At 36.1% G+C, this 18,018-nt stretch overlaps 1 protein-coding gene across 1 annotated transcript in view; it reads left to right on the forward strand.

The window, feature by feature from the left end:
• The first annotated feature begins 11,279 nt into the window (after positions 1–11,279).
• The window catches only part of LOC106877678 (dymeclin), a 35,213-nt gene continuing 28,474 nt past the window's right edge, over positions 11,280–18,018 (forward strand). The window contains exon 1 of the mRNA XM_089362343.1: positions 11,280–11,379. The gene's annotated coding sequence lies outside the window, so the exon portion shown is untranslated. The remainder of the gene's footprint in view (positions 11,380–18,018) is intronic.

Below are 18,018 nucleotides of genomic sequence, written 5' to 3' on the forward strand. Positions count from 1 at the left end.
TTTGGTCAAGCAAACCAACCCCAGGACTTATTCTTTGTAAGCTTAGTACTTATTCTATTGGTCTCTCTTGCCAAACCGCTAAGTTACAGGGATGTAAATACACCAGCATCGGTTGTCAAGCGATGTTGGGGGGGACAAACAGACACACAAACATATATATATATATATACATATATACGACGGGCTTCTTTCAGTTTTCCTCTACCAAATCCACTCACAAGGCTTTGGTCGGCCCGAGGCTATAGTAGAAGACACTTGCCCAAGGTGCCACGCAGTGGGACTGAACCCAGAACCATGTGGTTGGTAAGCGAGCTACTTACCACACATATATATTTATGTGTATGTATGTATTTATATGTGTCTCTGACTTTGTTAACATCAATTTCCATAACTTCATTATTTTCCAATGTATCATTTCAAACGTCATCATCTACATAATCTACACTCACAAAATGTAATTCTTTTGTCCTCCACATAACTGCTATCTACACCCACAAAAATACTGTATATGTGTGCAAAATTCCATTAAAAAATATGCATTTTCAGCAAGTGACTAAGAAACAAAGTAGGGGATAGGACACTAAACTGTAGTAACTTACACACACACTCACACACACACAGACATGTACACATACACATGTACACACATACATACACACATAAACTATTTTTCTTTTGGTTGAGTCAAGTCTACTATTCTAGAGTTTGCTTATGTATTCCCTGAGTCATTCAAGGAAGTTATTATTCATATAAACGAAACTCCAGAAGAACAAGAGACTGGCTTGACACAAATAAGAATATTGTTAATCCCTACTATGATATTGAGTACACTTTGTTCCAGTTGGTGAAAATCGACTCGAGATCAAATAAAATCCTTTCTTAAACTCATTAAGTCCATGCAAATGTTCCAAGAGTCCAAGAAGTTCATCATCATCATTATCATCATTTAACATCCAAGCATAGGAGTGGCTGTGTGGTAAGTAGCTTGCTTACCAACCACATGGTTCCGGGTTCAGTCCCACTGTGTAGCACCTTGGGCAAGTGTCTTCTACTATAGCCTCGAGCCGACCAAAGCTACCTATTTAGGAAAGCAACTGAATATCTTCAAGTTACAGGCCTTAATGCTATGAAAATACTTTAAAAATGCAGTTTATCTGAAAATTTTGGGGGCCCATGACACTCCATGGACTCTATGTAATGTATGTGTAGAATTTCATTAAAATCAATTAAGTGAATTTCGAGTTTTAACGACATGACAAATGCACAGACAGACACACATCCTGTGTTTTATACATATATATATATAGATAAATATAAAAGAAGTTTACGGATATATAATATATATTACATTTTGAGCATTTTCTTGGAAATGGCAAACCTGGCACTCCCTCTGTGATGAAGGAGCTGCACACTTCCAACTAATCTGATGTGAGAAACTTGAGGAAAAGAGATGTCAATACCATCTGACTCACCAACAACACAATGGGCAACTTCCCTTATCACATGTGTTCAAGGAGATGCTATTCCAGGATTGGACTGTTTTCACATCTATCAACTTACAAAATGTAGAATAAGACCCCTAGAGAACAATCTCATTGTCAACATTGACGGCAGCTATAGGCAAGTAAATCATATATACATACATATATATATATATATTATTCTTTTATTTGTTTCAGTCATTTGACTGCGGCCATGCTGGAGCGCCGCCTTTAGTCGAGCAAATCGACCCCAGGACTTATTCTTTGTAAGCCTAGTACTTATTCTATCGGTTTCTTTTGCCAAACCGCTTAGTTATGGGGATGTAAACACACCAGCATCGGTTGTTAAGCAATGTTGGGGGGACAAACACAGACACACAAACACACACACATACATTTATATATATATATATATATATGTATATATATATATATATATATATATATATATATATACAACGGGCTTCTCTCAGTTTTCGTCTACCAAATCCACTCACAAGGCTTTGATCAGCCCGAGGCTATAGTAGAAGACACTTGCTCAAGGTACCACGCAGTGGGACTGAACCCGGAACCATGTGGTTGGTAAGCAAGCTACTTACCACACAGCCAACCCCATTCACAGATCTGCTGTATCACAATAAATTTTTGAGCAAAATGGTTTGTGTAAAGTCAATAATTTAATAATAGAGTAGTAAGAAGAACTGTGTCAAATGTTCTGACACCATTTGCATAAAAGCAAGAAACAAACAAACAAAAACGGACAAACAAACTAACAAACAAACAACTGCATCATGAAACTAAAATGCATGCACGATGCTCTGTGTGTATGTGCATGTAGGATTTTTGTGTTTAGGTGTGTGTGTAAGTGTATGTGGTTGTTTATGCGTGTGTGTATGTGTGTGTGTAATGATAGTTAAAAAAGACCAAGATGTTTGTCTTATCTTGAATGAAATAAGGTGGCAGTGGTGGTGGTGGTGGTGGTGACAGCAGTGGTGGTGGTGTTGGTGGTGTTGGTGGTGGTGGTGGTGGTGGTGGTGATAAGGTGGTGATAGTGGTGGTGGTGGTGGTGGTGGTGGTGGTGGTGGTGGTGGTATTAGTGGTGATGGTTGTGACGGTGGTGGTGGTGGTGGTAGATTTGTTGTTGAGCATCACCACCTGTAATGAAGATCATAGTGGATGTGGGGAAAGCCGTAAAAGTTGGATAGAATAATTTTGATAACAAGATCATTCTTTATCAGCAAACAAACATTAACAACTAAAAGGTTTACATGTACTGGCAAGTGTTATAAGAGAAGAAAGAGGAGAAAGACACAAACTTAGGGCCAGTCATAAGCTTTCTGAAACCCAGTTTTATAATTCATCATTATTTTATTGTCATAGTTTTTGTTTTCTGATATCTTAGATATGCCCAAGGTCTTAAAGATGATAAGCATTCATTAAAATTGAATGGTGTAGTAAATTATTCTAAATAAAAATTTAAAACATAGGCACAATGCGGGTGGTTTGTAGTCGATAAAAGCTGAATTTAGTACTAGGTTGGTACATGGCTGTGTAGTAAGAAACTGGCTTCTCAACCTCATGGTTCTAGGTTCAGTCCTACAGCATGGCACCTTGGGCTAGTGTCTTCTACAAAGGTATTTGGTAGATGGAAACTGAAGGAATCCCATCATATATACTCTTTTGCCTGTTTCAGTCATTAGACTGTGGCCATGCTGGAGCACCGCCTTTAGTCGAGCAAATTAACCCCAGGACTTATTCTTTGTAAGCCTAGTACTTATTCTATCAGTCTATTTTGCTGAACCGTTAAGTTTTCAAGCGACGTTGGGGGGACAAACACAAACATATACACACACACATACATATATATATATATATATATATATATATATATATATATGTATGTATATAAATATCAAAAGGATGTGATATAATAGGCCAACCAAAACCTTGTGAGTGGATTTGGTGGATGATAACTGAAAGAAGTCCATCGTGTGTATATATATATATATATATATATATATATATATATATATATGTATGTATGTGTGTGTGAGTGTGTGTATATATCTATGTGTGTGTCTGTATTTGTCCCCCATCACCACTTGACAACCAGTTTTGGTGTGTTTATACCCCTGTAACCTAGTGGTTCAGCAAAAGTGACCGATTGAATAAGTACTAGGTTTAAAAAATTAGTCCTGCATTCAATTTGTTCTACTAAAATCCTTCAAGGTAGTGCTCCAGCAAGTCTGCAGTCAAATGACTGAAACAAATAAAAGAATAAAAGAATTAGCACAAAAAATACTTTTATCCTAGTGTAGCTCTAGTTTTCCTCTACAATTTTTGTTTATTATTTTTGAACTTGGAATAAATTTTACCTCTTTTTCAAACATATGACAATGGAGTGCCAAGCTGAAAAAGAAAAAGAAGAGAATAAAATGAGCATTTTCAATGCTGGCTTTTCTTTGCTTTTAACAAAGATTCCAAAACTGCCAAAACCATTTGAGAAATATGTTCTGTGTACAGAGAAAGGATGGTTGCAAAAAGTACTGCACAGAAATGGTTTTCTCATTTCATGGAGGGGAATTTGACATCACAGTTTCCCTGCATTCTGGCTGACCTGTTTAGTTTAATGAGGATTGATTTAATCAGCCTGTTCATGAGGATTTGTGTCAATCCATTAAGGAACTGGATCAGCAGATGGGCTTGTTGAACATCAGCTAGAAGTTGTGAACAAAGAAGGAGAATATACGATTGGCTGATTTGTTGAAATTATTGATGAAAAGTAAGGATTATAATAAATGGGGAAAAAAAAGAAGAAAACTAGCAAATATATCTGGTTAGCCAATAGTAAGTTTTAATAAGTATATTGTGCTGTTTTGTTTGTATCCTGCTTGATGGAGTTTCCTGACAATTATGAAGAAACAGTGCTCTGTTATTCAATCAATAAGCCTAATTACTCACTGAACTCCCGCATAAATATACTGCACACACACACACCTATCCTCTTTACCAGCACAAGACTACGTTTAATTGCATTAGAATAGTTGATAGGACACCTACGAATCAACTTAAGCTAGTCATTTTTACTGTGTCTTATACGACACCAATGTACTTCAATATCAATGGGCCATTCTATTGCATAATTCACTGCAATTGACGAAATCTTTGTTGGCCTGCAGTGCTGTGTTTAGTTCATTTGGTGGAGATATTTTATCTGACGAATAACGGTGTTCATACAAGGGAGGTAAATCTACGGAATCTATTAGGGCCCAAGGGAAATAACTCTAAATCCGGATTTTTTTTGTTTTTGTTTTTGTTTTTGTTAAATAGAATAGCAGTCGAGATAAATCGACAGCTACACAGTGACGTTCGAACACGGCATCTGTTTCCATTTTCCAGGAAACTTGCTCTCAAGGTGTAAGTATGAGTGATTATTTAAGATGTTCTCATCTCATCCATGTGGTTTCGGATCAAATCCCATTCGCAGTTCACTGAACAAGTGTCTTCTACTGAAGCCTTAGGTCGATGGTAGAATATGGTAACCTTTTTTTTCTCTTCAAGTGGTTCTTGAAAAAGTTGTGTATTTTTTTCCTCTTTGTTTAGATCCTTCCTCATAACACCCCTACTCCCTGATTTGGAATGCTCCCAGCCTGCTGTCAGTTACTATAGACAGCTATTAAGACAGCAGACAAATGCAGTACGTAACCAAAAACTTTCGAGGACAGACCTCTTTATCTGTTCACTTCTTCTTTATTGAAATCGGGATTTTCACAGCATCCCGCATCTTTGCATGGGATTAACCACTGACTATGGAGGTAGCCATCGAAGTCTACTATCTGAAGTGAGTTACTCCTCGAGACCATTTCGGCAAGGTCCCGCTGAAAAATTAAATATCACATGCCCATTGTAATCCACCAAAGATTGAAATATCACTTTGTTGGCACACTGCCCTATTGGATCTTTCTGATTTGACGGGCAACACTTGTTTTCTTAACGAAACACTTTCAAACTTGGGACACTGGTAGAATGTGTCATATAAAACAACTTCTTCTCTTAACCTTCTTAACAAAAAATTGTACATCGCAAATTATTTCATGTTAAAGTTGTCGTATTTCTGTAATTTCAACCAATCACTGACGTCTATTCAGCTGAATACAGTTAGTGCTGTTCGGTGTCAAGTGTGTTATTCCCTGTTTAATTATATCATTATTCCCTAGTAAGGGTTTAGGGTTTTAGGGTTAGGGTTGGGGTTGGGGTTAGGGTTAGGGTTAGGGTTATGAGTTATAGGGTTAGAGTTAAGGTTATGGCAAAAATAATCATAACCCTAACTGTAATCCTAAAACTAACTCTAACTCTAAAACCTGAACCCTAACCCTAAAACCCTAAAGCTAAAACCAGTAAAAACGCACGAACGATGTCTTAAATAACAGTGACACGGATAGTTTTTGTTGACAAACAACGGCACTAATTTTATTCAAGGGAAAAAATCCCGTAACACCGTTGTTTATATTCCACGGCGTAATTGTTTTCACCTCAATAGACGTCAGTGATTGGTTGAAATTACCGAAATACGACAACTTTTTTACATGAAATAACTTCGAATACAAAATTTTTTATCTGTTCTATACCACAAAATATACAAGTTTTCGAAGTTTGAAAGTGTTTCGGTACCAAAAACACTACATAAAAAAATGTTGCCCGTCAAATCACAAGGATCCGCCCTATTCCCTCTATTTGCGTCTATCGAAAGCTTTTGATCCTTTATACTTCAGAATATGTACCCTAACACGAACAATGCATTCTCCGTGTTTTATTTAGAGGAAGTGCTCAAGAGACACTCTTACCGCAAGCACAACGTAAGCGATGACATTTCTCTTTCGCTACATCTTGCCCATTCACTAGTGCCCTTCTCTGTTTCAAATATTTGCTTAAACTGACAGATTCTGTTCTTATTTTCTTTCTTAGTGAGACCCATCACTTATTGAAAATCGCACCCATCTGTTCTCGCTTCATGAATTCGCTTGGTTGTTCCCTGATATCTTCCCATGTCAAGAAAATGCATTCGGTTTCCAGTACACTCTGTTTACTAATTTGTCTATGTTGATGTATGAATATCGCATATTTGTAGTCTCTATAGCCAATTACCAAAAATTGTGGACAAATTCACATTAACCCTAATGGAAACTCTAAATATGATCTGGATGACCTTTTGCACATTGTGTCGGCTCGCACTGACAGATGTAGGAAACCTAGGTTATATTTGCTCGAAAACCGGAAGTTTCTGAGCAGGATTGCAAGGCTTGTACACCCACCTTTCCTATCTGTTATTCTTACACAATCCCTGCACACGTCTCACATGTTCCCAATGCTCCCTAACATTAATGAGCTAAATGTTCCAAGGAAAGCCTCTCGACGTCGGAAGAAATCTGACCTAAAGCCCATGTTGGTGCATAAACGGATACAAGTCTGAAATTATTACCACTTACATTGCTGGAACTCCTCCTCCTCATCATCATCCCCCTCTTCCTTCTCCCCTCCCCCTCTTCCTCCTCCTCCTCCTCCTCCTTCTTCCATTAGTCATCAATGTAAGAGATGTCTACTCAACATTGACCAGTCCACCTTTAACTCTGCTAGTCTCTTGCTCTTCAAAGCTTACCCTTGAGATACTCTATTTAACTCTTAGGCAGGGGGATTGTTTCACACAAAAGCAGGGCATGTCCGCACACTAGTGTAGCCTGTGTGGTACATGTTTAAGGACCAACCCCGCTCCGATTCTTTTATGTCATAACCACAGAACCATCTTCTGTTATTTGACCCATAACTGGAGCCCTTGACAGGCACTAACATCCTGGACCTTGCAGACCTGGGAGTAGTGGGAACTAAGCGGTAACTTTATATTCTCATAATCTTCTGAACTCCCTAGCTGGAGCTTTAACACAAAATACAGTTTAATGTCTCACTCAGGATACATGCCTATCTATATGGGTAGTAAAAAGTTCTGTTGACTTGTGTCAGACATTATGATGGGAACAACACACCCTGTTAATTATAGGAATTATGTGATACTAACTCCATTATTATCTCTTTCAAAGGTAACACTATCTGAGATCGCTATTTTGTTGTTTCAAATTACGATCTTTTGAACAATTTTCATTATAGTTAATAGTTGTTGTTTGACCCAAGGTCAAAATTGATTGAGCGAAAAAAGTGTGACCAAAAGCATTCCAGCTATGACAATCTTGCATGTTTAGGAGTATCTGGGAGTGTATTGTCTTGTACTGTTGTAATATTAGAGTTTGGTAGTTGGGGGTCCGAAAATGAAAGAGAGATAATAGAAACAATTGAAATTGATAAATGGAACTGATTATAATGAAATTATTATTGTATTTTGATAGCTAAAAGATGCACAGGAATATTAAATGCACCCTAATTTCAGTAATGCATACTCAGGAAAAAAATATTCAGTGTATTAAAGCGTGCAATATTTAAACCAATCTAGCAGTACATTACAAAACATTGTTAAAGTACCTTAACTCTAGCAGAAAACATTACTGTATATAACAGGTAAGCAATAAAGTTGAATATGAAGCAAAAATCTATCTATCATTCTATCTATCAATCTGTTCTTGTCTATCTACTTAGGATCTTTTCTGTTTGGCTGCCACTTTTCAATTTCTTTAATTTTTCTTTCAGTTGATTTCATAATTGGTGTATTGGTGTAGTTTTTTAATAGTAATCATTGACATGAAATTCATTTTCACCATAAATCAACAAATAAAGAGGTAATAGCTTTTAAAATTTGCAAACTTTGGCCGCATGCACCAAATTTTAAAATTTCCAAAGGTATTTTGCTTATATTTCAATGAACCCAGAAGTTGTTGTTTGCAAACAGCAGCAGTAGTTTCCTTCAGCTGAATACACATCATTGATTGGTTAAAATTACCCAAGTATGACAACTTTAACACGAAATAACTTCTAAAATACAAAATTTATGTGACACATTCTACCAATATCCAAAGTTTCAAAGTGTTCAGTTAAAAATAATTAATTAAAAATCTGTCCATGAAACTGAATATATCCGGTACTTGAATTTAATTCCTATCTGATTCTCTTTCTTTCCTGTTGCTTCAATTCTGTTTGATATGTATGCCTGTATAAGTATGTATATATGCGCGTATGAGTGCATATTTGCGTGTGTGTGTGTATGACTGTGTATCTATGTACGTTTGATTACGGATAGATGCTGGGAAATGAAATGGACAAACTAATAATAAGGTATTCTATCAATTCGCATGTCACGATTTTAAATTCACTGCAAGGTCTTACTGTACTTTTGGTCAGGTTCCTTATCTCACTTCACCTAAGGGTTAGAGAAAATTACTAAATCATAAATCTACAAGTAGCCCTTAACTTAGAGTTTTACTCCTCCTGTTAGCGAAGAGTACCAAGTCTTTTGATTAGGATCTTTAACTTTGTGACTTATTTTCATCTAACTACCAGTAAAAGGATCCATCCAAAATTTTGTCAAAAACATTAAGAGTAAACCCTGTTCTATATCACACATTCTACCAATATCCGAAGTTTCAAAGTGTTTAGTTAAAAAAAATTAATTAAAAAATCTGTCAGTCAAATTGAATAGATCCAATTATTGATCTTACAATAAAAAAACTCGATTCCTGAACTAGGAAATGCATTGAACGTTTGATTAAGGCTCTTCCTTTCACGTTCTCCAGGTTACTCAGTTGAAAGGAGTACTAGTCAAGTGCTGGCGCATACCTATCTCCCTCTCTCCCACTGCTTATCACACCTTGGATATTCTGCAAAGTCAAGGTTGGGAGTGCTAAGAGTCTGTGTACAGCTGCCAGCAACTATACATGCACCTAAAACAATTAACGAAAGCATGCTACATGCTGCTAAGTCATACTTTATGAGTGATGGCTATGGTGCATAGTTAAATGCATTCCCTTATTTATTCTAACTTGATAACGTACTATCTTTACTTTCGCTTTGCTTGAAGCATTAGGTCTCACTACTTTCTGCTCTACTTCTCACTTCTCTCCCTTTGTTCACCTCTCACTCTGACCTTCTGACCCCCTCTCAGTCATCCTTCCCTCATTTCATATCACTCCTGAATTTGTTCGGAGTCTCTGTGGGGGAAGAAAGGACGTAGTTATCTACAGACAATGGATTTGGCATAAACGTGTATGATAGAGTGGACTCATCTAAAGATGGTGTATGGGGATTAACACATACTTTAAGAAATTATTATTTCTTATGTTTAATAGTTTATGTTATGATTTTATTTACTCCATGTAGCCAGACTTTGTGGACACCCTGTAGAATGGTGAGTGCCACAGCGTCGTTTATTACAGATGCTCATGTGCTCTCCACTTGTTAAGTGTGGGTACTATCTTTCGAGTTAACAAATCCAACACTGTGGTTCACCGTTCTATGCTCAAAATTGTAACTATCAAATTCAGGAATGTGAGAGTATGACCTCCACAAATTGCTGAAAATTGTGGTTTCCGGAAGAATTGAGTGACATATGCATTCTTCCAGTGTGTCATGATTCTGACATGGCACCGCATACAGAAAAACCTGTCTGGTCTCGCGACAGACTTCTCTGAAAACCCACTGCTTAGGTAGGACCCTTCCTCGGTTGTACATGTCTTGAGAAAACTATGTCGTTGATCTCAACAATCTTCCCAGGACCACCAACTTGAATTGGATGACGGTGCAAGTCCTTCGCACATATTTCCCTAACATAGCTATTATAATCAACAGCTGTGCAATGGTTCATCCCCAGTTCCTTGACACAAAACCGGACTGAAGTCAATTCCTTAATCCATGAGTAAAGGAAAAGCACTACATTCCTAAGAGGAACGGCCCCACCTTCAAACCATGTCTTTCCTCACTGACACAGACTCCAAACTTTAATAGCTAATAACCCTTTATTTCTTGATTTATAGCAAAAATGATTTTCATGGCATCTAGTAGCCTATAAAACTGTATCATTACACTGAATATGAAATAAATTTGAACAGAAATTATTAACACTGATTGACACTGGCAGCCAAACAGAAAAGATCTCTTGGTTTTCATGTCTGACGAGATGTAACTTTCATTTAAAGTTACTCACACAACCTGACACATTTATATACTCATAACTTCTGAAATGAGATAATTGTATCTATTTCTTTTTTCTTAAAAAAAAAAAAAAAACAGGGTTAAAAGTCCTTCAAGCATGAAGTCACTATCCATCAATACTTTTATTCTTTGGGCGCTAGTCGAATGATATTTCACCCTCTTTACTAACAACATATTATATGCAGACTTTCAATTTTAAGATTACTCTCTTTGAGGATTTCATTTTCTGTAAACTTCTCCAAACAATAACTACTGTTAAATCTCGGGGGATATTCAGCGTGACAAAGTGTGACAAAGCTGGTCCCTTTGAATTACAGGCACAACAGAAACAGGAAGTAAGAGTGACAGAAAGTTGTAGTGAAAGAGTACTGCAGGGTTCGCCAGCATCCCCTGCCGAAGCCTCGTGGAGCTTTAGGTGTTTTTCGCTCAATAAACACTCACAACGCCCGGTCTGGGAATCGAAACCGCGATCCTATGACCGCGAGTCCACTGCCCTAACTACTTGGGCCATTACGCCTCCAAACAGAAAGGATTATTACTATTGATAGGAGGAAAATTTCGCTGCTATTTCTAGCGCGTTGAGCGTCTGCATAAAGGCTGACAGTGTTTGTTGAAAGTAATCTCCCCTCGCTTTCTCTACCGGAAATAGGTGGAGCAGATAATGACGTGGATTCCTGAAGTTACGAAGATCCACCAAAACAAAACCAATTTTTGGTTAAGGTGATTTATAACAACCATCTCCTCCACTAAGGTTAGCTATGCTTTTATTACAATCATCTCTTCACCCTTGGGAAACCATAACTGTCGCTGAAACAAATCGATTGTTGTTTCTCTATAAATTGGAAATGCGTTTTATAATTTGGTTTCAATGGCTTTATCCTACCCGTGTCCAGTTATTTCAGTCAAGTTTTTATTTACAAATGTCAATTTCATCTTCAACGTCTTTCCTAAATGCAATATATTAAATGCGAATAATGTTTTTTGTTTGTTTTATAACCTAAATTTTGTTGTAATAGTTATTATACTATGTACAGCAACATCAACTGCGAGCTAACCTCTACCAAAGCGCTTCTGTTGCTAGTAACAGCAGCCAAAGTCTTTCAAATCACACCTCCCACGGTCTTCAAACGGGTCATATTGAACGATGTAGTTCTAGATAGATAAAATAACTAGATTGCCAAGGCAAAAGTAATTTTGATCAAAGCCGACCTTGATCAAATTCTAAACATTAGAATTTCCCTCCCTAGTTCATTTACAATGCATCAACTTCTTTCCTAGCTTTTTAAAACGAATATAGTTAGTGGTAGTAATGTTTTCTTATAACCTAAATGTCATTTCGTATATATAATGCATTTTTTAAACTAAAGATTTCCAAATAATTCACTATTTACTGTTATGATTAACAAGTGTCAACTTCATATTTTGAAAATCGGATATATTACTATCATTTTATATCTTTTTAATCAAAACTGTATTTCGTATTTTATACCCGAAATAAACACTTCTTAACCTATTTCTTATTTATAATGCTTCAAACACTCGATAACAAACCCCCTTGACACAACATTCAGTTCTTTAATACAAAACCTGTTTTCTACCTTCGATCAAAGTTTAATGTAATGATTTTTGGCTTTCAAAACGAAAGCTTGCCAAATTTTTGTTCCTATCCTTCAAAATAAATAAATAGATAAATAAATAAATAGAAATAGATTAGCTATTTTACTTAAAATCCTCAAAATGTTTGTTTATTTTCGAAATTAACTGAAGCATGTAATTCTGCAACCAAACACTGACTGAAGGTAGGACCTAACTAAAATCACTGCGAAATCGTTTCATACGACAGAAACTACCCCTCCCACACAAAAACATGACAACTAGAGTGAAACTGACTGATTTTAATAGTCATTGAATTGTGTATAATAATAATATTTAATCGCGAGACGTGGGCGCTTCAGTTTGCTAGTAACAGCATCCAAAGCCTTTCAAAATCACACCCTTCGGTTCATAAAAAAAAGGCTAACATATCTTAAGAAATATACTATTATAATTCCATTTGTATTTTGGATGCCGGAAAGAAGCACACTGTCTACTTCCTTAGAAAAAATACTCGATTTGCTTCTTTCAAAAAGGTTTCAGAAATAATACAATAAACGGGAATTATGTATTCGTAGCTAAAATTCATTTCTAATACCTTTCGTGTATTATATACATTTTGTCGTTCGACCTAAACTGTTGATAGAGACCTCAACAACCTCTTTATATATTTGCGGTCTTAAACTTGAATTTATTTATATTAGTAATATATATATATATTTATATATATATATATATATATATATATATATATATATATATATATATATATATATAACCCCTAAAAAAAAACTTCGATATCTATGTATTATAATTTCATAAATGTTGTTGATGTATGTTAAACTGTATTTAAAACGAGCCAACTACCATGTTCCCGTACGTGGTCTGTTCGTCTTGCTGAAAAATACAGCGAAATCTCCTCTTTAAGCAACACCCTAACGCTACTATCTTTTAAAAAGAAAGGGCTTATTCGATAACGTGGCCCTATCTATATACTATGCCTGTAAAAAAAATTAAATCGAGACGGTCATGATGGAATGTCTTTGGTCGCAGGTCAGCTCGGTCACACTGTTAACTTGGAACGTGAAATCAAAACAAGTCTTTCCAATGTAGACGCTCGACGTGCTACAAATAGCAACTAAATCTCCTTCAAATCACAGCATGCCGTTATAAAAGGTGAAAGGACACATATCTAATGCAACCCTAGATACTTCTAAAAAGTCTGAATGTCCAATACTGGCATAACCCCACCAAAAAAAAAAAACACAAGGAAACGGATTTTTGGGGTACAGGAAGAGTTTTTTTTTATAGCTTTACTAAATTGAATATATTCTCTCCTCAATGGCTTCTAATCTTATATTAAAATATTTTGATTAATAAATACAAAATCAGATTCATTGTGATTAGTCTAAAGACACAGCAAATATTATTTACATAGCGGTAGATGCTTTATAATTCCGTATCTGAAATTATGATGAACTGAAGATAGAACGTGTTAATTAAAATATCAATGAATGTATATTAGAATACATCTATATATCCTTTAGTTTTATAAATCCGAATATGGCTAGGAAAAACACGAGATGTGTGGCAGTAACTTAAATGATATTTAATTTACAAGAATTATTGTTTTTCCTCCTCTTTTTCTCCTACGAACGTACAAACTCGTAAATAACATCGTTTTAGCATTCACATTTCTTTAAGCGTTTACATTATATATATATATATAGATAGATATAGATATATATGGGGAACGTGTATGTTTATGTATATCTATCTACTTATCTACCTATCTATCTATCTACCTACCTACCTATCTATCTATCTATCTATCTATCTATCCATCCACTCATTCATATAATGTCAAACCTCCTTTAAAACCTACCATTAACAGACAAGCCAAGGCGAGATCCTCTACGTGGTCTGTCTGCCTACTAGATGCAGCAGCAAAATCTCTTCCATAGCATATACCCTACCATACCACTTCACCGTCTCAAACAACGCAAGTACGCACTAATATTATACACACCTCTGGAAAAGACAGGGTGATCACGGTTAATGGTGCTTTGATCATAGGCTTTTTTTGCTCGATCGTGATTGACCTGAGGTTAGATAAAAGAGCAATGTCCGTTATTTGTTCATAGACTCAAGTCGTGAATGGAATTTTTTAAATGAAAAATATAAATAAATCCTTGCTGTTGGTATCTAGAGCAGAGCATTCTTGATCGGGTATGCCCATTATTAAGGACTTTTCTGTTGTGATAGGCCCAGTATACCTCGGACTATATTATACTATGTGTTTTTATTTATTTACGATAAGGTGTAATTTGATTTCGCTTGCTAGTTCTTGCAGGCCGACCCACTGCGTAGATGTTGCCCTTTCGTTGTCTTGATAAATGTAGGTTTATGATGTAAATTCGGCCTCGTCTGATCATTTATTTCGTCATAAAGAACAACGAACGACCGAAATGAAAGTCTTCAACTTGTCCAATCCGATCATATGTATGTATGGGGGTCTGGACAGAAGGCCCCCCCCCCCCTAGTTAAAGTGTGAAAGTGGACAAAAGCCCCCACGGTTATATTTTTCGTTGTTAACAACAAACAAGATGAGGGCAAATATCCGTCAAATGTAAATAATATAATTTTTTTTTTCTTTTCGCCTTCCACTTGTTTTAGTCATTGGGCTGTGGTCATGCTGGGGCACCGCCTTGAAGAATTTTTAGTTGAATGTACCGACCTCAGAATTAAAAAAATTCTTTTACTTGTTGCAGTTATTAAGCAGCGGCCGCCCATGCTGGGGCACCACCTTGAAGAATTTTTAGATGGCTGTATGGAACCCAGAATTTTTTTTTAAGCCTGATCAAAACCACTTCTGTATATATTTAGTTTTTTTTTTCTTTTTACTTGTTGCAGTTATTAGACTACGGCCATGCTGGGGTACCAGCTTGAGAAATTTTTAGTCGAATGTATCGACCCCAGAAGTTTTTTAAATGATTTTCAACCAGCTCATGAAGTTAAGCCTAAGAGATCGTTCTACATGCTAGAAACAACAGCCAAATCTTACAAATTTTTATACCGCTCCACCTCGGTTATATTTTTTGGTTATTCTTCATATTTTAAAAATTTTCTAAAATCGTTTTGGTTAATGTAAACATTAACCAATGTTTTTACTTGTTTCAATCATTGGACTGCGGTCATGCTGGGGCACCGCCTTGAGGAAGTTTTAGTCGAACGTATCGACCCCAGAAACTTTTTGTGGTGATTTTCAACCAGCACATAAAGTTAAGCCTAGAAAGTCTCTCCACATGCTAGAAACAACAGCCAAATCTTACAAACTTTTCATTTTATAATTTCACGTAAACAAAAACCGGAAATCGAGGGTGTAAAAAAAGAATATTATTTTCCAAAATTTCAATTTTTAAGTAAACGTAATATATTCAATCGAAAAACTGTCAAAACATCTATATCTCCCGCAGTGGTATGTTCCGTGTGTTTCAATTATTTTCCTCGTTTTTAGAATAATTTGAAGTTTGAAAATGAAGATAAATCAACCTTAACATCAATAATAGTATAACAGAACACAAGACTCTTTACTACTCAATGTACATATTGACTGAATTCTAACAAAAGGGAAAGCATTTACTTCCAAGAAATGTATAGAAACACATGTTTTTTGTTCACAAAACCCAGAATTTGTCATTTTTATGGAGAACACCCATCTCTCTCTATCTAGGCGAACGATAAGAAGTACGTTTGAATGACTAGCCTTCTGTTAGACCATCAATGGCCAGAGAAAGTTCAAGAGGTTAACTTATTCTCATTAATCTGTAAGTGCTGAGAGAAGAAAATAAAAGACTTAGAATAAATATTTTAAAATGCTGATTTTTCTGCAACCAAAGATTCTTGAAGCTGGTGCCCAGTATGGCTGCAGTCTAATGGGTGAAACAAGTAAAAAGATTTTTAAAAACTAAAAAAAACTGAGGGAGTAATAAAAAATTTTCAAGAGATTTGGCTGTTGTTCCTAGCATGCGGAGATACCTTCTTCGCTTAACTTCGTGCGCTGGTTAAAAAATCATAAAAAAAAATTCTGGGGGTTGTTACATTTGACTAAAAATTCTTTAAGGTGGTGCTCCAGCATGGCCACAGTCTAATGACTGAAACAAGTGAAAGGTGAAAAAAAATGAAAAAATATAACTGGGGCCTTTGTCCACTTTCACACTTAAACAATGGGGGTTTTGTCCGATGGGGTTTTGTCCTACACTCGTATGTATGTATGTATGTATGTATGTATGTATGTATGTATGTATGTGTGTTTGTGTTTGCCTGCATGCATGCATATGTAAGCATGTGTATGTATGTGTGAATGCATGCATGTCTATGTGTGTGTGCATGCATGTGAGGGCGCGTGGCTTAGTGGTTAGGGCATTCGGCTCACGATCGTAAGGTCGTGAGTTCAATTCCCGGTGACGCGTTGTGTCCTTGAGCAAGACACTTTATTTCACATTGCTCCAGTCCACTCAGCTGGCAAAAATGAGTAGTACCTGTATTTCAAAGGGCCAACCACCTGCACTATTCAGGGCTGGATGCACCTTTAATTTAGATGTAGGTTTAGCTATGAGCAGATTCTTGTTGTAGAGGAGCTACATAGCTACTCGCATTTAGCAAAAACAGTGAGAATATATATATATATATATATATATATATATATATATATATATATATATATACATGTGTGTGTGTGTGAAGGGGTGCTGAAAAGTTCCTGGTTTTAATGTTTTCACAAAAACCCTGGTTGGAGGTTCAACCTTCTAAGTTCTTCTACAGGGCTTAGAATAAACTGAAGGACTACTGTAATAAGTGTATGAATCTGGGAGGAGAATATGTTGAATAAAATCATTATTAACTGATTCTTCTGTATTTTCTTTTACCCAAAGCCAGGAACTTAATCACCCACTTGTGTGTGTATATATATATATATATATATATATACACACACACACACACATGCACTTATCATTTAATATCCATTTTCCATGTTGACATGGGCTGGATTTTCACTTTCCATCCACTCACAATATCTCTTGAAGATAAGTTGTTCTATGCCATTTTATTTTTGTTACATGGTTCTATGTCAGTATCATATAGTGTACAGTAATTGGTATTTTCAGTAACTTCATTTTAGAGATTCTACTAATTACAAATGAGGAGTAGATCTTTTGTTTCGTATTAACGATGTATGCAAGTGTTTTGTTATGCATTAACAATGTCTGTGGAAGCAGAGAAATATTCCCAGAAGACCTGCATGAATGTTTTTTTTTAACAGACAGAAATGTAGGTTTGCTTATTACTAGTTATAGTTCATGAAGAACTTTAGTTCAGCGAATTAACCCTAGTGCTTATTTTTATAAAGTCTGGTACTTATTCTATTGGTTTCTTTAACTGAATTGCTAAGTTACGATGACATAAACTCAACAACACCAATTGTCAAGTGGTGGTGATGAGACACACACACATGTATATATGACAGGCTTCTTTCAGTTTTCATTTGCCAAACCCACTCAGAAGGCTTTGGTCAGCCCAAAACTGAAGTAGAAGACACTTGTCCAAAGTGCCATGCATGTGGGACTGAAACCCAGAACCATGTGGCTAAGAAGCAAACTTCTTACCAGACAGCCACATCTGCACCTATAATCTATTCATAATTTGTTTTCAAATCTAATAATTTTTTTTTTTTTTTTTTGTCTTTCTACTATAAACATAAGGCCTGAAATTTTCAAGGGAGTTGGGGTTTGTCAAT

The sequence above is a fragment of the Octopus bimaculoides genome, chromosome 14 (assembly GCF_046866305.1).
Source record: "Octopus bimaculoides isolate indiv1 chromosome 14, ASM4686630v1, whole genome shotgun sequence".
Lineage (NCBI taxonomy): Eukaryota > Metazoa > Mollusca > Cephalopoda > Octopoda > Octopodidae > Octopus > Octopus bimaculoides.